This window comes from Staurois parvus, unplaced genomic scaffold (assembly GCF_062004578.1).
Source record: "Staurois parvus isolate SC_StPar_1 unplaced genomic scaffold, SC_StPar_1.0 ptg000196l, whole genome shotgun sequence".
In the NCBI taxonomy this organism is placed as follows: domain Eukaryota; kingdom Metazoa; phylum Chordata; class Amphibia; order Anura; family Ranidae; genus Staurois; species Staurois parvus.
In genome coordinates, this window is record NW_028317992.1 from 2,012,501 (window position 1) to 2,032,500 (window position 20,000).

General features: G+C 45.0%; 1 protein-coding gene across 2 annotated transcripts in view; it reads right to left on the bottom strand.

Moving 5' to 3' along the window:
- Nucleotides 1–20,000, bottom strand: part of MOGAT2 (monoacylglycerol O-acyltransferase 2) — a 173,713-nt gene that overhangs the window by 131,099 nt on the left and 22,614 nt on the right. The window lies entirely within an intron of this gene.

Here is a 20,000-nt window from a genome sequence, read left to right on the forward strand (position 1 = left end):
CAAATGGGTCTTGTTTCCTTGTATTTATACATCCTGAAGACCAAAAAAACTTTCCATACCAGACCAAACGTTCGTGTTTTTTTTTTTGTTTTTTTTTCTATTTATGAGTTCATAAAACAGAACAATAAAAATAGCCCCTTAAAATATAAACTGCACCTTCAATTTGGAGCAGTCCTCTGCAATACATATTTTTGGGGCACTAGATCTTCTGGGTTGAATGACAGCCAGCATCATTCAACCAAGCTCCTCTGAGCCCATGCCGTCATAGAAACACCTTGACATGTGACTGGACAGTGAAAGAGAAGCAGCACAATGATAAGCTCATCCCTCTGTCACTCTGTTTTCTCCTCCTATCAGCATGTTTCTTGCCACTGCATGAACTGACTGGCTCCTTATGCCGCTTCTCCTTCTCCCAGTGTGAGCTCTGCTGTACAGAGACTGCAAGCGGCTGATACTAAGTCATATTCAAACACTTGCAGTGCTTGCAGTAAAAATAAATAAATGTGTCAATAAATACATAGCAGCATTATATCTGCCTGGAGACCATCATTTCTAAATTTCTTGCTTTTAAAAATGGAGGTCGGCAGAGCTGTAAGATTTTTATTGCGGTTTGTGCTTATGTTGTGGATTCGCCCTTCTCCTGGTGACCATTGTTACCTAGACAGAAACTGATAAATATACCAATATTTCACAGTCAGTAAACTTTAGGGTGGGTATTAAGGTGTGCCTAGTACAAAAGTCTCAAATACAAATGTCATGCAGAGATTTTTTTGAAACAGTCATTGGTTAAAAGCATCAAAACACAGTCAACGTGTTTGGGAAGAAAGTCCTCCTCCTTCCTAAGGGCTTGAGTAGCGGATGTGATTTCAATCACGATGAGATGCAATTAGACACGTGCAGAACGAAAAAACTTCTTTTGTTTAAATTTTTATGAAAATCTAAAACAGTAATAAAGGAGATGATCACTTTTTATTGATAGACGTGTGAAAGTTTTGTGTCAACCCTGCAATGCATGGAAAAGCTTTGGATAGATTAGGGAACGGGTAATGTCTCTTTCAGTTTTTTCATTTCTTTTTATTTTGCAGTCTGATTTGGATTTGCTGGTGAGGAATATGTGGGAATTTTCTCTCCATCAGGTGAATTTTGAGCAAATTTGCAGCAGGAACATTTTGGCTCCAACCCATACACCCATAATGCCGTGAACACCATTCCCCACCCTTTCTCAAATGAACACCAAGGTCCACCTTTCTCCCACTTATCACAAATGCCCCTTTTCCCCCCAAATGAGTAGCAGTACACCTCTCTACCCCCACTGAGCACCAATGTCTGCCTCTCCCAACAATGAGTCCCCACCCCTTCACCCCATGACCACCAATGGCTTCCCTACCCCCACTGACTACCAATGCCCCTTTACCCCTATTGAACACCAATGCCTCCTTACCCCCCATTGACCATCAATGCCCCCTTACCCCCACTGACCAGCAATGCCCGTTTACCCCTATTGAACACCAATGCCCCCTTACCCCCATTGACCATCAATGCCCCCTTACCCCCACTTACCAGCAATGCCCATTTACCCCTATTAAACACCAATGCTCCCTTACCCCCATTGACCATCAATGCCCCTTTACCCCCATTGACCATCAATGCCCCCTTACCCCCACTTACCAGCAATGCCAATTTCCCCCTATTAAACACCAATGCCCCCTTACCCCCATTGATCATCAATGCCCTTTTACCCCCACTTACCATCAATGCCCTTTACCCCCATCGACCATCAATGCCCCCTTACCCCCACTGACCAGCAATGCCCCATTACCCCCACTGACCAGCAATGCCCCCTTACCCCCACTGACCAGCAATGCCCCATTACCCCCACTGACCAGCAATGCCCCCTTACCCCCACTGACCATCAATGCCCATTTAACCCTATTAAACACCAATGCCCCTTACCCCCCACTGGGACATTTTTCCTCCCACTGACCTCTAAGGCTAGTCATTTCTTCCCCTTACGATGTACACCAGAAAATGTCACTGACCACCACCAACTCCACACCGTTTTTCTGTCCTGCTGACCCCCTAAGCTGGCAGTTTTTCTTTCCCCTGACCACCAACAGCAGACATGTTTTGATACTACTGATCACATATGCTGGGGCTGATTTTTTTTCCTCCCACTAACCAACTATGCCAGATATTTTCCCTTATACTGACCACAGACAACGAGCAAATGTCAGATTTTTTTTTTTTTTTATTCTACTTACCACAGACACTGGACATTTTTTTTTACAAGGACTGCGCATATGTCTGCCATGTGTACTGTGTGTAGGCTCAGATTATATGTATTGCTTAACAGGCAGCAAAAATCACAAACAAAAAACAAATCAACACAAGGGACTTAACTTAGTCAATAGGAGGGGCCTCTCATGTGAAATCCTCGGCTGTTAGTGAAAATCTTCCTCCATCGTGCCCCCCTCCAGCCCTGCCGCCATAATCTTTTTACGCGGCGGGGGGGGGGGGGTAAAACTAAGGGGCTGTCACAGGCTTTCATCAAGAGTGCCGGACTATCCTTTCTGCCCATCTGAGCCATAATACAGCTTCTATGAATGGAACAGGCTCTGAATGGAGGAGGATTGATAGCTTCACCCTCTCCATTCTTAGATTGCTTTCCATTCATGGACCCTCCACCTCACCAGAAGATTACAGGATCTATGAATGGAGGGGGCAGAGCTATCAATCATCTGCCCATCCTCCTTTCAATAGCGTGAAGCTCATTTTTCTTTTTACTGTTCAAAGGGGAGAGGTGGCTTGCAGTATTTCAATTGCCTATTATTGCGTAGAGTATATTGCACAGTTTTTTATATTTCATTGTACATGCATGGTGTAATGTGGGGGAGGTGTACTGTAGTACCATTTCCCAGGTACTATGTACGCAATTGTTCATATATTACAGCTTACAAAGCCATCCACAACACTGCCCCTAGTTACATCACCAACCTCATCCACAGATATCGCCCAAATCTCCCACTCCACTCCTCCCAAGACATCTTCCTCTCCAGATATCTCATCACACTCGCCTCCAGGACTTCTCCAGAGCCTCCCCCATCCTCTGGAACTCCCTACCACAGCATGTCTGGTCAGCCCCCACCTGGTCCACCTTTAGGCGCTCTTTGAAAACTCACTTTTTCAGGGAAGCCTACCCCACTTCCACCTAAGAACTGTACATGAATCACCTCCGCCAGATCATCCCCCGCAGCTATCACCTCCCCCTTCCTTTAGATTGTAAGCTCCATCAGCAGGGCCCTCATATTCCTTCTGTACTGAAATGTATTGTAATTGTCCCCCTGATATTGTAAGGCGCTGCGCAAACTGTTGGCGCTTTATAAATCCTGTATAATAATAATATTATTATTATCCTCCCACGCCCGATTGCAGGACTTCTCTAGGACTTCCCCATCCTCTGGAACTCCCTCCCCCAATCCATCAGACTGTCACCTACCCTCCTCACCTTCAGGCGCACCCTGCAAACCCTCCTCTTCAGATAAGTCTACCACAACCTCACCTAACAACTAACCTCCTCCACTCCTCCCACCACTCCATCCCCCACAGCCATCTCCTCCTGTACCACCTTCCCCTCCCTCCAAGATTGTAAGCTCGAAAGAGCAGGGCCCTCGAACCCCTCGTGTATTGTATTGTTACTGTCTTGTCTCATGTTCTGTCCTCCCTGCTACTGTACAGCGCTGAGCATACCCTTTGGCGCTATATAAATACTGTATAATAATATATATTTTTCCCATTTTTGTATTTTTTTGCAAGAAGGGGAGGTGATTTATAGATCCACCCTTTCATTTTCCATGGTTTGGAAATCCAGTGTGACATACTTGGCCTATCTGAAGTAGGAAGGTGGCTGATAGGAAGGAGGGGTCTTCTTAGGGATATATCCACCAGGGGCGGACTGACCATTTGGAAACTTGGGCACTGCCCGAGGGCCCGGGGTCAGTAGGGGGCCCCATGAGATGCCCCTGGTACCTTTTTCATAGGCGTTTTTGAGTTTGGGCAAGGACACAGGGGCCCCATGATCCCCTATTGCCCGGGGGCCCCATGAGTTGTCAGTCCACCCCTGATATCCACATACATTCATTGATTATCACGGTAATAGGAAGGGGGAGGTGTTGTATAGCACGGAGTGGTCACTTCACGGTATAAGTTACTTACCGCATAAAACACCAATTGTATTTTTACCATTTATGAGAAACAGCACTACACCCTCTGTTTTCATTGTATCTACAGATTCTAGGAATAGCAGATCTGTGTGGAAAGGGCAGGCATGGTCAGGCTGTCTTGATGAGAACCTTTGATAGGCCCTTAATTGTGCTGACCCCTATGCCACCAGAAGATGACAGCAGTGAAGGTGGGGGAGCATGATGGAGGAGGATTACTACTAACAAAAGAGGAATCAGCACGAGGGACACATGACTGACTGTAAGATATGTCTCCTGTGCATTTTTTTTTTTTCATGTTTTTGGCTGCACTTGGGTTTTAACCATTGCCTTTCAGGTCACACCCAATATTCAGCGCAATGTATACATGCCCATTTTTTTTTTTGCGTTGCAGCATGAGTTTCCCATTATTCAGGTATGGATAAGCACTTTTGTATATGTCCGGGATGATAAACAGCAGCACTCCAATTTTGCTGGCAATACATCAATCTGTTCCACTAGCTGAGCGCCCCATAGTGAATGCACTACTACAGGGGAGCTGCACTGTGCAAAAATCACATATACATACACACACACACACACACATATATATATATACATACATACACACACACATATATGTATATATATACACATACATACATACACACACACACACATATATATACACATACACATATATACAGTGGGGATCGAAAGTTTGGGCACCCCAGCTAAAAATTTGTATTAATGTGCATAAAGAAGCCAAGGAAAGATGGGAAAATCTCCAAAAGGCATCAAATTACAGATTAGACATTCTTATAATATGTCAACAAAAGTTAGATTTTATTTCCATCATTTACACTTTCAAAATAACAGAAAACAAAAAAATGGCGTCTGCAAAAGTTTGGGCACCCTGCAGAATTTATAGCATGCACTGCCCCCTTTGCCAAGCTGAGACCTGCCAGTGTCATGGATTGTTCTCAATCATCGTCTGGGAAGACCAGGTGATGTCAATCTCAAAGGTTTTAAATGCCCAGACTCATCTGACCTTGCCCCAACAATCAGCACCATGGGTTCTTCTAAACAGTTGTCTAGAAAACTGAAGCTGAAAATAGTTGACGCTCACAAAGCTGGAGAAGGCTATAAGAAGATAGCAAAGCATTTTCAGATGTCAATATTCTCTGTTCGGAATGTAATTAAGAAATGGCAGTCATCAGGAACAGTGGAAGTTAAAGCAAGATCTGGAAGACCAAGAAAAATATCAGACAGAACAGCTCGCAGGATTGTGAGAAAAATAATTCAAAACCCACGTTTGACTGCACGATCCCTCCAGAAAGATCTGGTAGACACTGGAGTTGTGGTACACTATTCCACTATAAAGAGATACTTGTACAAATATGGTCTTCATGGAAGAGTCATCAGAAGAAAACCTCTTCTACGTCCTCACCACAAAAATCATCGTTTGAACTTTGCAAATGAACATATAGACAAGTCTGATGCATTTTGGAAACAAGTTCTGTGGACCGATGAGGTTAAAATTGAACTTTTTGGCCGGAATGAGCAAAGGTACGTTTGGAGAAGAAGGGGCACAGAATTTAATGAAAAGAACTTCTGTCCAACTGTTAAGCATGGGGTTGGATCAATCGTGCTTTGGGGTTGTGTTGCAGCCAGTGGCACAGGGAACATCTCACGAGTAGAAGGAAAAATGGATTCAATAAAATTTCAGCAAATTTTGGATGGTAACTTGATGCCATCTGCGAAAAATCTGAAGTTAAAGAGAGGATGGCTTCTACAAATGGATAATGATCCTAAACACACCTCGAAATCCACGGGGGATTACATCAAGAGGCGTAAACTGAAGGTTTTGCCATGGCCTTCACAATCTCCTGACCTCAACATAATTGAAAATCTATGGATAGACCTTAAAAGAGCAGTGCGTGACAGACAGCCCAGAAATCTCAAAGAACTGGAAGACTTTTGTAAGGAAGAATGGGCAAAGATACCTCAAACAAGAATTGAAAGACTCTTGGCTGGCTACAAAAAGCGTTTACAAGCTGTGATACTTGCCAAAGGGGGCAGTACAAGATATTAACTCTGCAGGGTGCCCAAACTTTTGCAGACGCCATTTTTTTGTTTTCTGTTATTTTGAAAGTGTAAATGATGGAAATAAAATCTAACTTTTGTTGACATATTATAAGAATGTCTAATCTGTAATTTGATGCCTTTTGGAGATTTTTCCATCTTTCCTTGGCTTCTTTATGCACATTAATACAAATTTTTAGCTGGGGTGCCCAAACTTTCGATCCCCACTGTATATATATATATATATATATATATATACATATACATACATATATACACACACATACATACACACACACACACATATATACACACACATATACATACATACACAATTTAACATTTCCAGGTAGGCTGTGCGCACGCACCACCCTACCTGCGCTGTCATTGGCTCCCGGAAATGTCAATCACCAGGTCCCGACCAGCGATTCATGGCCGGGATTCAGTGATCGGCGGAGCAGCTGACAGGGGAGAGATCTGTGTGCAAATAACACAGATCTCTCTCCTGTCAGCAGGGATGTGCTGCTTTCCATCTCTCTGCAAAGCAGAGAGATGGAAAGCAGCACATCCCCTAGTAAAACAGCACACAGCTCACATAGTAAAACAGCACACAGTTAACCCTTTGATCACCTCAGATGTTAACCCCTTCCTGCCAGTGTCATTACTACAGTGTCAGTGCTTTTTATTAGCACTGATCACTGTATTAGTGTCACTGGGGATGTCAATGGCAGTTAGTCAGTTCCCACCCCAGTGTCAGAATGCTGATTATCAGTGACAGAGGAGAGACCTGTGTGTAAACAACACAGGTCTCTCTCCTGCCAGCAAGGACATGCTGCTGTGTATTTCTCTGCACAACAGAGAAATACACAGCAGCATGTTTCCCTAGTAAAACAGCACACAGCTCACATAGTAAAACAGCACACCATTAACCCTTTGATCGCCCCAGGTGTTAACCCCATCCTGCCCAGTGTCATTAGTACAGTGTTAGTGCATTTTATTAGCACTGGTCACTGTATTAGTGTCACTGGAGAAGTCAGTGGGAGTTAGTCAGTTCCCACCCCAGTGTCAGAATGCCCACCGCAGTCCCGCTATAAGTCGCTGATTGTCACCATTACTAGAATAAACAAAAAACATTCCAGTAGTACATATACTGTCATTTGTAGAGACTATAACCTTTACGTCAACCAATTAATTTACATGTATTGGGATTTTTTGTACCAAAAACATGTAGCAGAACACATTTTGGACTACAATTTATGAAGACAACACTTTAGAGGTGATCAAATTCCACCAAAAGAAAGCTCTATTTGTGGAAATAAAATGATATACATTTAATTTATGTACAGCGTTGCATGACCATGCAATTGTCAGTTAAAATAACGCAGCACCGTATTGAAAAAAAATGGCCTGGTCAGGAAGGGGGGGGGGGGGTAAATCCTCTGAAGGGCAAGTGGGCACCGAGATTACAGGATCCCTTGCAGCGATATTAAAGCTGGCCTCACTCCAGGACCTGCTCATCGGATTGACCGAGAAGTACACTGCTTAGCTCCGCAGATCTTAATGTGGTACGTGCCTTGAGTACCCCAAACTTTGAAAAGACAACCCCTAGACTGTTCATTGGATCCAGAGTGGATGAATGGTTACTTGTAAGACTGGTGACCTCTGCGCGGTCTGGGAAAGAACCAGTTATCTTGCGGAAGTGGTGCTACATTTCCAAACGTTTGGTAGCATCGGATGGTAGCTGTGACAAAAGACAGGCCCTCTTTAAAGTGCCTTGATTGCTTTTGATCTGTAGTTCAGGGGCTCAGGTGCACATTCGGCCAGAGTGTATGTTAAAGTGAGGTTTATTATCTGATGCAATATTTATGACATGTCTGACTGCACTCCATCCAGACCAGGGGGAGAGGAGATGTCTCCGACCGCACAGACACAGCACATCTATTTGAATATTTCATAATATTCACCAACTTGCTGTAAGTAACTGCAATACTTGACGTTATAAAACGGAGCCGCTGAGATTATGTAAGAGGGGTACTGACTAAACAGAAGAGGAAATCACACATTGCAAAGCAATAATGCTCACAGCTCAAAATCCTTTCATCTGCACTAAAAAAGAAAAAAGAAAACTGTGGTAAAAAATTAGATCTCCTCCTAAATACCAGAGTGTCTTATTTGCAAAAAGAGGTAATTTTGGGGGTGTTTGTACCCTCCTGGCATTTTAGGGTCTCAAGAAATGTAGTAGTCAGTAGGAACACAGATACAGTCAGGTCCATAAATATTGGGACATCGACACAATTCTAACATTTTTGGCTCTATACACCACCACAATGGATTTGAAATGAAACAAACAAGATGTGCTTTAACTGCAGACTGTCAGCTTTAATTTGAGGGTATTTACATCCAAATCAGGTGAACAGTGTAGGAATTACAACAGTTTGCATATGTGCCTCCCACTTGTTAAGGGACCAAAAGTAATGGGACAGAATAATAATCATAAATCAAACTTTCACTTTTTAATACTTGGTTGCAAATCCTTTGCAGTCAATTACAGCCTGAAGTCTGGAACGCATAGACATCACCAGACGCTGGGTTTCATCCCTGGTGATGCTCTGCCAGGCCGCTACTGCAACTATCTTCAGTTCCTGCTTGTTCTTGGGGCATTTTCCCTTCAGTTTTGTCTTCAGTAAGTGAAATGCATGCTCAATCAGGTTCAGGTCAGGTGATTGATTTGGCCATTGCATAACATTCCACTTCTTTCCCTTAAAAAACTCTTTGGTTGCTTTTGCAGTATGCTTTGGGTCATTGTCCATCTGCACTGTGAAGCGGCGTCCAATGAGTTCTGAAGCATTTGGCTGAATATGAGCAGATAATATTGCCCGAAACACTTCAGAATTCATCCGGCTGCTTTTGTCAGCAGTCACATCATCAATAAATACAAGAGAACCAGTTCCATTGGCAGCCATACATGCCCACGCCATGACACTACCACCACCATGCTTCACTGATGAGGTGGTATGCTTAGGATCCTGAGCAGTTCCTTTCCTTCTCCATACTCTTCTCTTCCCATCACTCTGGTACAAGTTGATCTTGGTCTCATCTGTCCATAGGATGTTGTTCCAGAACTGTGAAGGCTTTTTTAGATGTCGTTTGGCAAACTCTAATCTGGCCTTCCTGTTTTTGAGGCTCACCAATGGTTTACATCTTGTGGTGAACCCTCTGTATTCACTCTGGTGAAGTCTTCTCTTGATTGTTGACTTTGACACACATACACCTACCTCCTGGAGAGTGTTCCTGATCTGGCCAACTGTTGTGAAGGGTGTTTTCTTCACCAGGGAAAGAATTCTTCGGTCATCCACCACAGTTGTTTTCCGTGGTCTTCCGGGTCTTTTGGTGTTGCTGAGCTCACCGGTGCGTTCCTTCTTTTTAAGAATGTTCCAAACAGTTGTTCTGGCCATGCCTAATGTTTTTGCTATCTCTCTGATGGGTTTGTTTTGTTTTTTCAGCCTAATGATGGCTTGCTTCACTGATAGTGACAGCTCTTTGGATCTCATCTTGAGAGTTGACAGCAACAGATTCCAAATGCAAATAGCACACTTGAAATGAACTCTGGACCTTTTATCTGCTCATTGTAATTGGGATAATGAGGGAATAACACACACCTGGCCATGGAACAGTTGAAAAACCAATTGTCCCATTACTTTTGGTCCCTTAACAAATGGGAGGCACATATGCAAACTGTTGTAATTCCTACACTGTTCACCTGATTTGGATGTAAATACCCTCAAATTAAAGCTGACAGTCTGCAGTTAACGCACATCTTGTTTGTTTCATTTCAAATCCATTGTGGTGGTGTACAGAAACAAAAATGTTACAATTGTGTCGATGTCCCAATATTTATGGACCTGACTGTATATATATATATATATATATATATATATATATATATATATATATATATATATATATATATATATATATATATATATATATATATATATATATATAAAAATTATTTTATATATAGTTTATAGACTATAATTTTTCACAGTCTGAAAAATATGCACTTATTTGGGGTTCTTTTGATAGGAGGAATATGTTGGTCTAATTTGAAGAAGAAAGCATATTTATTTGAGATTGTTTCACAGCAAAAAGGAAAACAAAAAATACAACAGTTCATATTTTTCCCTTTTAATAGTAAAAAAAAAAAGAATGTTCTTTAACCACTTGGTGGCGGCGCTTCCCAGCCCTTTAAGAGTTTCAGAAGCCGGGAGGCAGGCGGGGTTTTAGGGTCATGTGACTGCTGTGATTTGCCGTCATTGCGGTCACATGATCGGAAAAGGTCCCAATCGCAAGGGGAGATCGGGAGCTTTCCGTGAGTCACTGACATATGTGCTGGGAGCACGCATGGCATGCGCTCTTGGCACATATGTATTTTCTAATCGCACGCAAATATGCGGCCGCTCGGCGTCAAGGCCCAGATGCTGAGAGGCCGCATATTTTGGTGCGCTCAGCATCAAGGGGTTAAATACCATAACAGGAAAGATATATCGGTCTCAAAATATAAAAAAATTTATTTGGGTACAGTATTGCATGACCGAGTAATTGTCAATCAAACTATCACAGCACTGAAAAATGACGTAGACAGGAAGGGGATGTAACCGGTCGGTATTCAGGTGGTCGAGTTACCATGCTGCTGATAGCTGACAGAAAGGCTGAATTTGCCATAATGGTCAGTGCCTAGGGTATGGGTCTCCAAACCATCTAAAAAAGTGCTAGATTACCGTCCTTCAGAGCAGGGGCGGACTGACAACTCATGGGGCCCCCAGGCAATAGGGGATCATGGGGCCCCTGTGTCCTTGCCCTAACTCAAAAAAGCCTATGAAAAAGGTACCAGGGGCATCTCATGGGGCCCCCTACTGACTCCGGGCCCTTGGGTAGTTTCCAAATGGTCAGTCCGCCCCTGCTTCAGACATTAGGGGGGCTGAATTGTGGCCAGTGGTAGTAGAAAATATCCCCACATTTGTGGAAGGAAACGATGTCTCAAGCTTGGTGATCAGTGTAAGTAAAACAATTATATAACACCTGTGATCAATGGAAGGAGGAATAGTGCCCCATCATTGGTGTCAGTGGGAGGAATTATGCCCAATGGTTGGTGTCCAGTGGGAGGAATTATGTCCCATGGTTGGTATCCAGTGGGAGAAATAATTCCATGTAGCAGTGGGTGGAAAAGTGCCCCAAAAGGTCAGATAAGGGCTGCATCCAACGCACCAGCCACAGTTTGGAGACCAATGGCTCAGGGCAGGGGTGTCAAACTGGCGGCCCTCCAACTGTTGCAAAACTACAAGTCCCATAGACTCTACCTTTGGGAGTCATGCTTGTAACTGTCAATCTTGCAATGTCTTATGGGACTTGTAGTTTGGCAACAGCTGGGAGGGCCTCCAGTTTGACCTCTGTGGCATAGGGTATCAGTTTACGGGCCTGAGTTAGGTGAAAAGCTTACTGTAAAGTCTTTCGAAACATCCAAGTACACAGTTGTGATAAATGTACATAACCTGGTTTAAATTGTCTTGTAATTCACACTACCTTAGAGCCACCAAACAACACAACAGTTTACTGTATCACTTGTCTGCTCAGTGAATAATAAAAGGGACATCATCATCCTGCTGAGATCCTCCTTGGGTTTCAGATATCTGTTTTTTTATTGCTGCCTGGGTCTCCTGTGGAGAAATTCACTTTCTCTGTTCATCCTGGTGATCACTGTCACCGGGACAGTCCAGTGGGCTCCCACATCCCCTGGGTTTCCACAAGCCCCTGGACTTGAGATCTGTTACCAGGTTTCTGGTAGTCCACCATTTTATACGGTGTGTGAGCAGCTGGTTTGGGGTACAATAACTCACAGCTTCACTAGAAAACCCAGTCACTACAAAGGGCATTTGTCTCCAAGGTGCTGACTTTCGAGTGTGGTGGTCCTGTGCCTGCAGCCATGTACTTGAGTGTCAAGACCAGAGACCCTTCGTGCCACTTGCCTGTGGAATGAGGCCTGGGAACCATTCAGCCAGCCATCTGGACTAACAGAGACAGTCTACCTCCTTGTGAGTGATGCATTGCACTAAGGGAAATGCAAGTAGTCCATTGCACTTTACAGGTTTTATAAAGTTTCTCTGAGGGTCTCAAACTGTACAGTGCTGCCACCTAGTGCACTTATTGGGAAATTGTCCTGGGCAGCCCCTGTTGTTGTAATAGTTGCACTGCCTGTTAAGTTTTCTTTTTTACATACCCCTGTGCCATCTCATTTGTATTGTCCATTTATTTTGGATTGATTTGGTAAACTGAATTGCTGTTTGTGTGATCATTTGGCTCATATCTCTACATTATAATTGGAAAAAAATTTAGTTATTAGAAACTAGAACAGAGGATAAATATTCCAAAAAGGGATGTAGACAGGTGCCTAGTAAGTGTGCTGTTAGCAAACGAGAGTTAGCTGCCCAGGTTAGGGAAGGGTTTAGCTTTGGGCCTGTTGGTTTCCCAGGCTTTTTTTGGGTTCTGCCCTCCACCCTGGTCTGCATATAAAAAGGAGGGAAGGCCCAGCTCAGGGGCCACCTGCAGGACCGCAAGGAAAACAAGAAGGTCTGGATCACAGGAAAGAATGTAACCCGGAGCAACGTTCACCTTCCACTCCTAAGGGACGCTCCATTAATAGACTCTACCAGTCTTATTATACAGTATTTATATAGCGCCAGAAGGTTTGCTCAGCGCTGTACATTATAGTGGGGGACAGAACATGAGACAATACAGTAAGAAAACAATCCATGAGGGGTTCGAGGGCCCTGCTCTTTCCAGCTTACAATCTAGGAGGGAGGGGATAGTGGTACAAGAGGAAGTGGCTGTGGGGGATGGAGTGGTAGGAAGAGTGGAGGAGATCAGGTGTTAAGTGAGGGTGGGGTAGGCTTCCCTGAAGAGATGGGTTTTCAGAGTGCGCCTAAAGGTGAGGAGGGTAGGTGACAGTCTGATGGATTGGGGTAGTGAGTTCCAGAGGATGGGGGAGGTCCTGGAGAAGTCCTGCTGTAGAGCGTTGCAGGAGTAGACCAGGGAGCTAGAAAGTAGGAGGTCTTGTGAGGAGCGAAGAGTACGGGTTTGGTGGTATCTGGGTATCAGGTCGGTGAGGTAGTTTGGGGCAGCGTTATGAATGGCTTTGTATGTCAGTGTTAGTATTTTGAATTTAATGCATAGGGCAATCGGAAGCCAGTGGAGGGAATGACAGAGGGGGGTGGCAGAAGCGGAGCGGTTGGTAAGGTGGATGAGTCTGGCCGCTGAGTTCAGGATAGACTGAAGCGGGGATAGCCTGTGTTGGGGTAGGCCGGTGAGAAGGAAGTTGCAGTAGTCCAGACGTGAGATAATGAGGGAGTAAACGAGTTTAGTAGTGTCTGGGGTTAGGAACGTACGTATTTTGGAGATGTTGCGGAGGTGGAGCCTGCATGAGTTTGCCAGCGATTGGACATGGGGTTGGAACGACAGGTTTTAAGTCTTGGACTTACAACTGCACAGGTATGCCTGGGCAGCTACAAATTGTGAGTTAGGACGACTGTGTTTGCACTTTATTCTGTAAAGCTGTAGAACCATTCAATAAAGTTTATGGAAACGTTATAAAGTCTGTTTTGAGGTTACTTAAGGGGTGCTTGATGGAACATGGCGCATCAGAAGAAGAGGGCCTGAAAGCACTCAGGGGGTACAGGAGGGAGGCCACCACAAAAAGGGTTAACTCGGCAGGGAAGTCTGAGGAGCAGAAGAGTAGTTACCATGGGTAACCATGAACTGATAGGAGTGCATGGCAGCTGGTCAACACACTTGGTACCTGGCAGAGATGACAGGTCCTTCAGTAGCAAGAGGGGGGGGGGGGGGTTCGGGCGACGGTCTTCCGCTTCCCTCCCTAGTGGTCAGTTCCCCTCAAAAAAAATAACTGGAAATGAACCCGTGGTAAAGAGACCCCACAAACCTGATCACATGGTAGGAGAGAGTGAAAGGACTGCAATTCCCGTGCACGCTTGAGGACAGCGGGACCCCATTCCGTCACTTGGAGTGAGGTAGCAGAGGTACGCTGGACTGGTGGAGAGGGCCTGGGCTCAGCATTGTCCCTCCTAAATGCCATCTACTTCAAGCCAAGGTGTGGAGTGCAGGGTCGTCTTAATTGCATCTTGGGCTCCTGGGCAAAGTAATGCACCAGGGCCCCTACCAGCCTGCCCCAATATACACACCTATTTTCAAGAATTAAAGTATAAATAGTTCATAGGATTAACCCCTTCACGCCGGCCGCATGCAAATGTGCGGCCTCCCGGCGTCTGGGCCTAGACGCTGAACGGCCGCACATTTGTGTTCATGTAACAAAAAACATATGTGCTGAGAGAGCGTACCCTGCGCGCTCCCAGCACACATGTGCGGTACTCACGGAAAGGTCCCGGTCCGCTATTTCGATCGGGACCTTTCCCTATCATGTGACCGGCCGTGACGTCACGGAGGCCACATGACACTGAGCCCCGTCCTGCCCACCCCCCGGCCCAGGAACTCCTCTTCACCCCGGAATAATCCGGTGTGAAGGGGTTAAACTTTTTTTTTTTTGGTACTAGTTTTAATAACAAGATAACATGCCATGAATCAAAGACTAATCAACACAAAGGGCACAGTACAGGGGGAGTCAGGAGGGCACAGTCCAGGTTCTGGGACGGTGACTGCGCCATCACGGGACAACTAAGTAAAAAGCATGACTGTCCCGGCAAATCCTGGACAATTGGCGAGAATAATGTAATAGAAAATAACCTGGGGCCCCCGGGCAGTGCCCAGGGATGCCCATACATTAAACAGCCCTTGTGGAGTGACATGGGACAGAACAAAGCGTTCTGTCCCATGTCACTCCACCAGGGCTGTTTAATGCATGGTCATCCCTGGGACTCTGTATGTTACACCACGGCTCATCTATAATCCGAGGTTTAATGTTGACTTTCACATGTTCTGTCTGGTCCCGGGCATTGATGGGAGCGTACATGAGACACGTAGGGGTACTTGAAGACACACAGGAACATTTGTTTTAGTGACAAATAGTAACAAAATTTCCCTTACCTTGGAGAGATCTCCTGACTTCCCGTTGTGTCTACATGACAAGAAGCAAAAGGAAATTTCCCCAATGGGACACCGATGGCGAAAACAATCTGGGAGGGTTTTTAACTTCTTACTACTAGTATGACGCTCATATGCACCCACATAGTGGGTGAGCCCTGCTCCAGAAAAGTTTTTTTTGTCCCCCCATGCAGTGGGGCTGCGTCCGCACTGCATGGGTTAACTGTTCATTTTTGTCTATGGGTTTTTGGATAGCAGGAATACGTACTTCCCTAATCTGCTGGTCCTCCAAACTCAAGATCGGTCCCTGCCGCTCCTGCCCCCCCTTGCACGCCAGCAGTCTTGTACATTTTGCTGACCTCATCACACCCATAGACCGGCTCTGGACGGCAGGAAAAGTCTACCACTGAAAGTGGAAAAGCGCTTTTTTTTTTTTTTTTTAGATAGAAGGATTGACTATTAGAATCTACCAGTAGATCTCGGCCAGGTAACTGGTAGATCACATTCTGGGTTTGCTGACCTGCCCTCCCAGACCATCAAACAGAGTCCAATGCAGAGGGACTACTTGTGAAGTTGGATCTGTAGTAGGGAGCAAGAGCCACATAAGCCGATCCCTCCTCTCTACTGCCTGCTCCTGTCCCATGCTGAGTGATACCAACTGCACTCCATCTCTTATCTCCAGAGTGCTGCCAGCAGCAGGAAAGAAGAGATCTTCATGTCAGTGTGAAGCAATACACTGAGCATAATAGTATAGGGCATGGGTGGACTGACAACTCATGGGGCCCCCGGGCAATAGGGGATCATGGGGCCCCTGTGTCCTTGCCCACACTCAAAAAAAAAAAAAAAAAAAAAAAAAAAAGGTACCAGGGGCATTTCATGGGGCCCCCTACTGACCCCGGGCCCTCGTGCTCGAATGATAAGTCCGCCCCTGGTATAGGGCTGCTTTCACATTGATGTGCTGCGGTTTACCCACACGGCACCTGCAGCTTTCCTGCACTTTGCCATAGACCACTATTATATCCTGCAGGTGTGGTGCACTTTCAGAAAGTGCACCACACCTGCAGGATATAATAGAAGTCTATGGCAAAGCGTGGCTAACCCTGGAAAGTCGCAGATGCACTGCGCTGCACCCCTGGTGCAGGTAAACAGCACCACTTCGGTGTGAAAGCAGCCTTATAGGGGGCTCAGAACAGTAATGAACCCTTACTGTTTACATTTGCAGCGTGGGGGGGGGTAGTAAAACCCCATAGTTAAAAGACATAATTTTACTACCCTCGCCCTAATCGCACCCCCTTTAGCTTCAGTGTCCAGGGGTGTACACATAAAAAAAAAAATAAATAATGGGATTACTTTGATACAGTTGGCCAGTTTAACTTGTATTGCAATATGTGTGAAAAAATATCCCTATTTATGGCAAAGTCTGCTTGAAGGGGTATATAGCAGTGTGCAGAGGGTCTTTCAGAATTTCCAGGGGGGTACACGTCGCAGCTGCAGCAGGAGTTTTACGCCCGGTCATGGTTGGTGGGTGTAGCACCTGCCAAGCAAATGAGGCCGCTCTGCAAGTTCCCTGCAACCCTGGACAGTACAGCAAACAAGGGGTTACAGCATGCAGGGTTGTGTTTCTTTCTCACCACTTGCTTTAACCCCTTGGACCCCGCAGAAGCATGCACAGTGGTTCCATTTACTTGAATGGATTGTGATTGGCAGGCAGTAGCAACAGGGGGTTTAATTTCCTGCTGCGGCATGTGTACACCTTTGACTGCTGCCTCGGCAGCTAAAGGAGGTATGAATTGGGGGCGGTACAACTGCAACTCAACTGCAGGGTTTTACCACCCCCCAACTTTATGTGTGAACAATGTGAAATGCAAACATTCAGGCACTACTGCTTCTGTGAAAAGCAATCCGAGTGTGTTTGACAGGTGGTGAGGAGGCGATTGCCTCCCCACCGGATTTAAACCCATGATTGCTGTGCAATGTAAGCGACATGGTGGTACGGCAATTAGAGGTTTAAATCAGGTGTGAGGAGGCGACACTGTGCCCGGTGATCTTTGACTTCTCCCATGGTGTTCAGGTAGATCTCCACCTCTTTAACCGCCTCCTGCCCGCCATATAAGGAAATGACGGGCGCAAGGCGGTTCTCTACTTCTGGGAAGACGTCATACGACATCCCCCCACTCTAACCGCGCATGCGTGGCTCTGTCATGTGATCAGCTGTGTCCAATCACAGCTGATCGCATGTAAATAGGGAAATGCCGGTTATCAGCATTTCTCTCCTCACGACCTGTCACGCTGACAGAGGAGAGGAGGGGAGAGCCGGTAATCGGCATTACTCAGAGGGGACATGTACACTGATCATCAGGGCACTGATGATCAGTGCGCCCTGATAATCAGTGTAACCCCATCAGTGCCACCTGTCAGTGCCCATCAGTGCCACATATCAGTGCCCATCAGAGCTTCCTTTCAGTGCCACCTATCAGTGCCAGTGTCACCTATCAATGCCGGTCAGTGCCACCTATCAGTGCTGCCTATCGGTGCCAGTCAGTGCCGCCTATCAGTGCCATACAGTTGCAAGAAAAAGTATGTGAACCCCTTGGGATTACGTGGAGTTTTGCATGAATTTGGCATAAAAAGTGCTCTGAACGTCATCTAAGTCACAACAATAGAAGAACACAGTCTGCTGAACATAATACTACACAAACATTAGATGTTACCATGGTTTAATTGCACATAATATGTAAACATTCACAGTGCAGGGAGGAAAAAGTATGTGAGGCCCTAGCTTAATGACTTCTCCCAGAGCTAATTGGAGCCAGGAGTGAGCCAACCTTGACTCCAATCAGTGTGATGATATTGGATGTGTTGATGACAGCTGTCCTGCCCTCAAAAAACACACACCTGTTTTGGGTTTACTGGTTTTAAGAAGCACTGTCTGATGTGAACCATGCCTCGCAGAAAAGAGCTCTCAGAAGACCTACGATCAAGAATTGTTGACTTGCATGAAGCTGGAAAAGGTTACAAAAGTATCTCCAAAAGCCTTGATGTTCATGTGTCCACGGTAAGACAGACTGTCTACAAATGGAGAAAGTTTAGCACTGTTGCTACTCTTCCTAGGCGTGGTCGTCCTGTAAAAATGACTGCAAGAGCATAGCGCAGAATGCTGCATGAGGTAAAGAAGAATCCCAGAGTGTCAGCTAAAGACCTACAGAAATCTCTGGCACATGCTAACATTTTTGTTGACACATCTACAATAAGGAAAACATTAAACAAGAATGGAGTACATGGGAGGACACCACGGAGGAAGCCATTGCTGTCCAAAAAGAATATTGCAGCACGTTTGAAGTTTGCAAAAGAGCACCTGGATGTTCCACAGCACTACTGGCAAAATATACTGTGGACAGATGAAACCAAGATTGAGTTGTTTGGGAAGAACACACAACACTATGTGTGGAGAAAAAAAGGCACAGCACACCAACATCAAAACCTCATCCCCACTGTAAAACATGGCGGAGGGAGCATCATGGTTTGGGGCTGCTTTGCTGCCTCAGGGCCTGGACGGATTGTTGTCATTGATGGGAAAATTAATTCCAGAGTTTATCAAGACATTTTGCAGGAAAACGTACGACCATCTGTCCGCCAACTGAAGCTCTGCAGAGGATGGGTGATGCAACAGGACAATAACCCAAAGCATACAAGTAATTCAACAAAACAATGGCTGCAACAGCACAGAATACGCCTTCTGGAGTGGCCCAGTCAGAGTCCTGACCTCAACCCGATTGAAATGCCATGGCATGACCTTAAGAGAGCGATTTGCACCAGACATCCCAAGAATATTGCTACACTGAAACAGTTTTGTGAAGAGGAGTGGTCCAAAATTACTCCAGATCGTTGTGCAGGTCTGATCTGCAACTACAGGAAACGTTTGGTTGGAGTTATTGCTGCCAAAGGAGGGTCAACCAGATATTAAGTCCAAAGGTTCACATACTTTTTCCTCCCTGCACTGTGAATGTTTACATGTTATGTGCAATTAAACCATGGCAACATCTAATGTTTGTGTAGTATTATGTTCAGCAGACTGTGTTCTTCTATTGTTGTGACTTAGATGACGTTCAGAGCACATTTTATGCCCAATTCATGCAAAACTCCACGTAATCCCAAGGGGTTCACATACTTTTTCTTGCAACTGTATATGAGAGCTGCCTTTCAGTGCCCACCGATGATGCTTGTCAATGCCCATCAGTGCCACCTGCCAGTGCCTCTTTATCGGTGCCCATCAGTGCTGCTTATCAGTGCAGCCTATAAGTGCCCATCACTGCAGCCTCATTAGCGCACGTCAGTGAAGGAGAAAAATCACTTATTTACAAAATTTTATAACAAACTAAGAAAAAACTTTTTTTTAAAAAAATGTCAGTTGTTTTTGGTTTGTTTAGCACTTTTTTTTTCAAAATGTTTGGACTTTTTCATTTATATTTATATATATATATTTTGTTTTTTTAAAAAAAAGGTATTTATACACTGCTCAAAAAAATTCAAGGAACACTTTGAAAACACATCAGATCTCAATTGGGAAAAATCTCCTGCTGGATATGTATACTGACATGGACTGGGTAATGT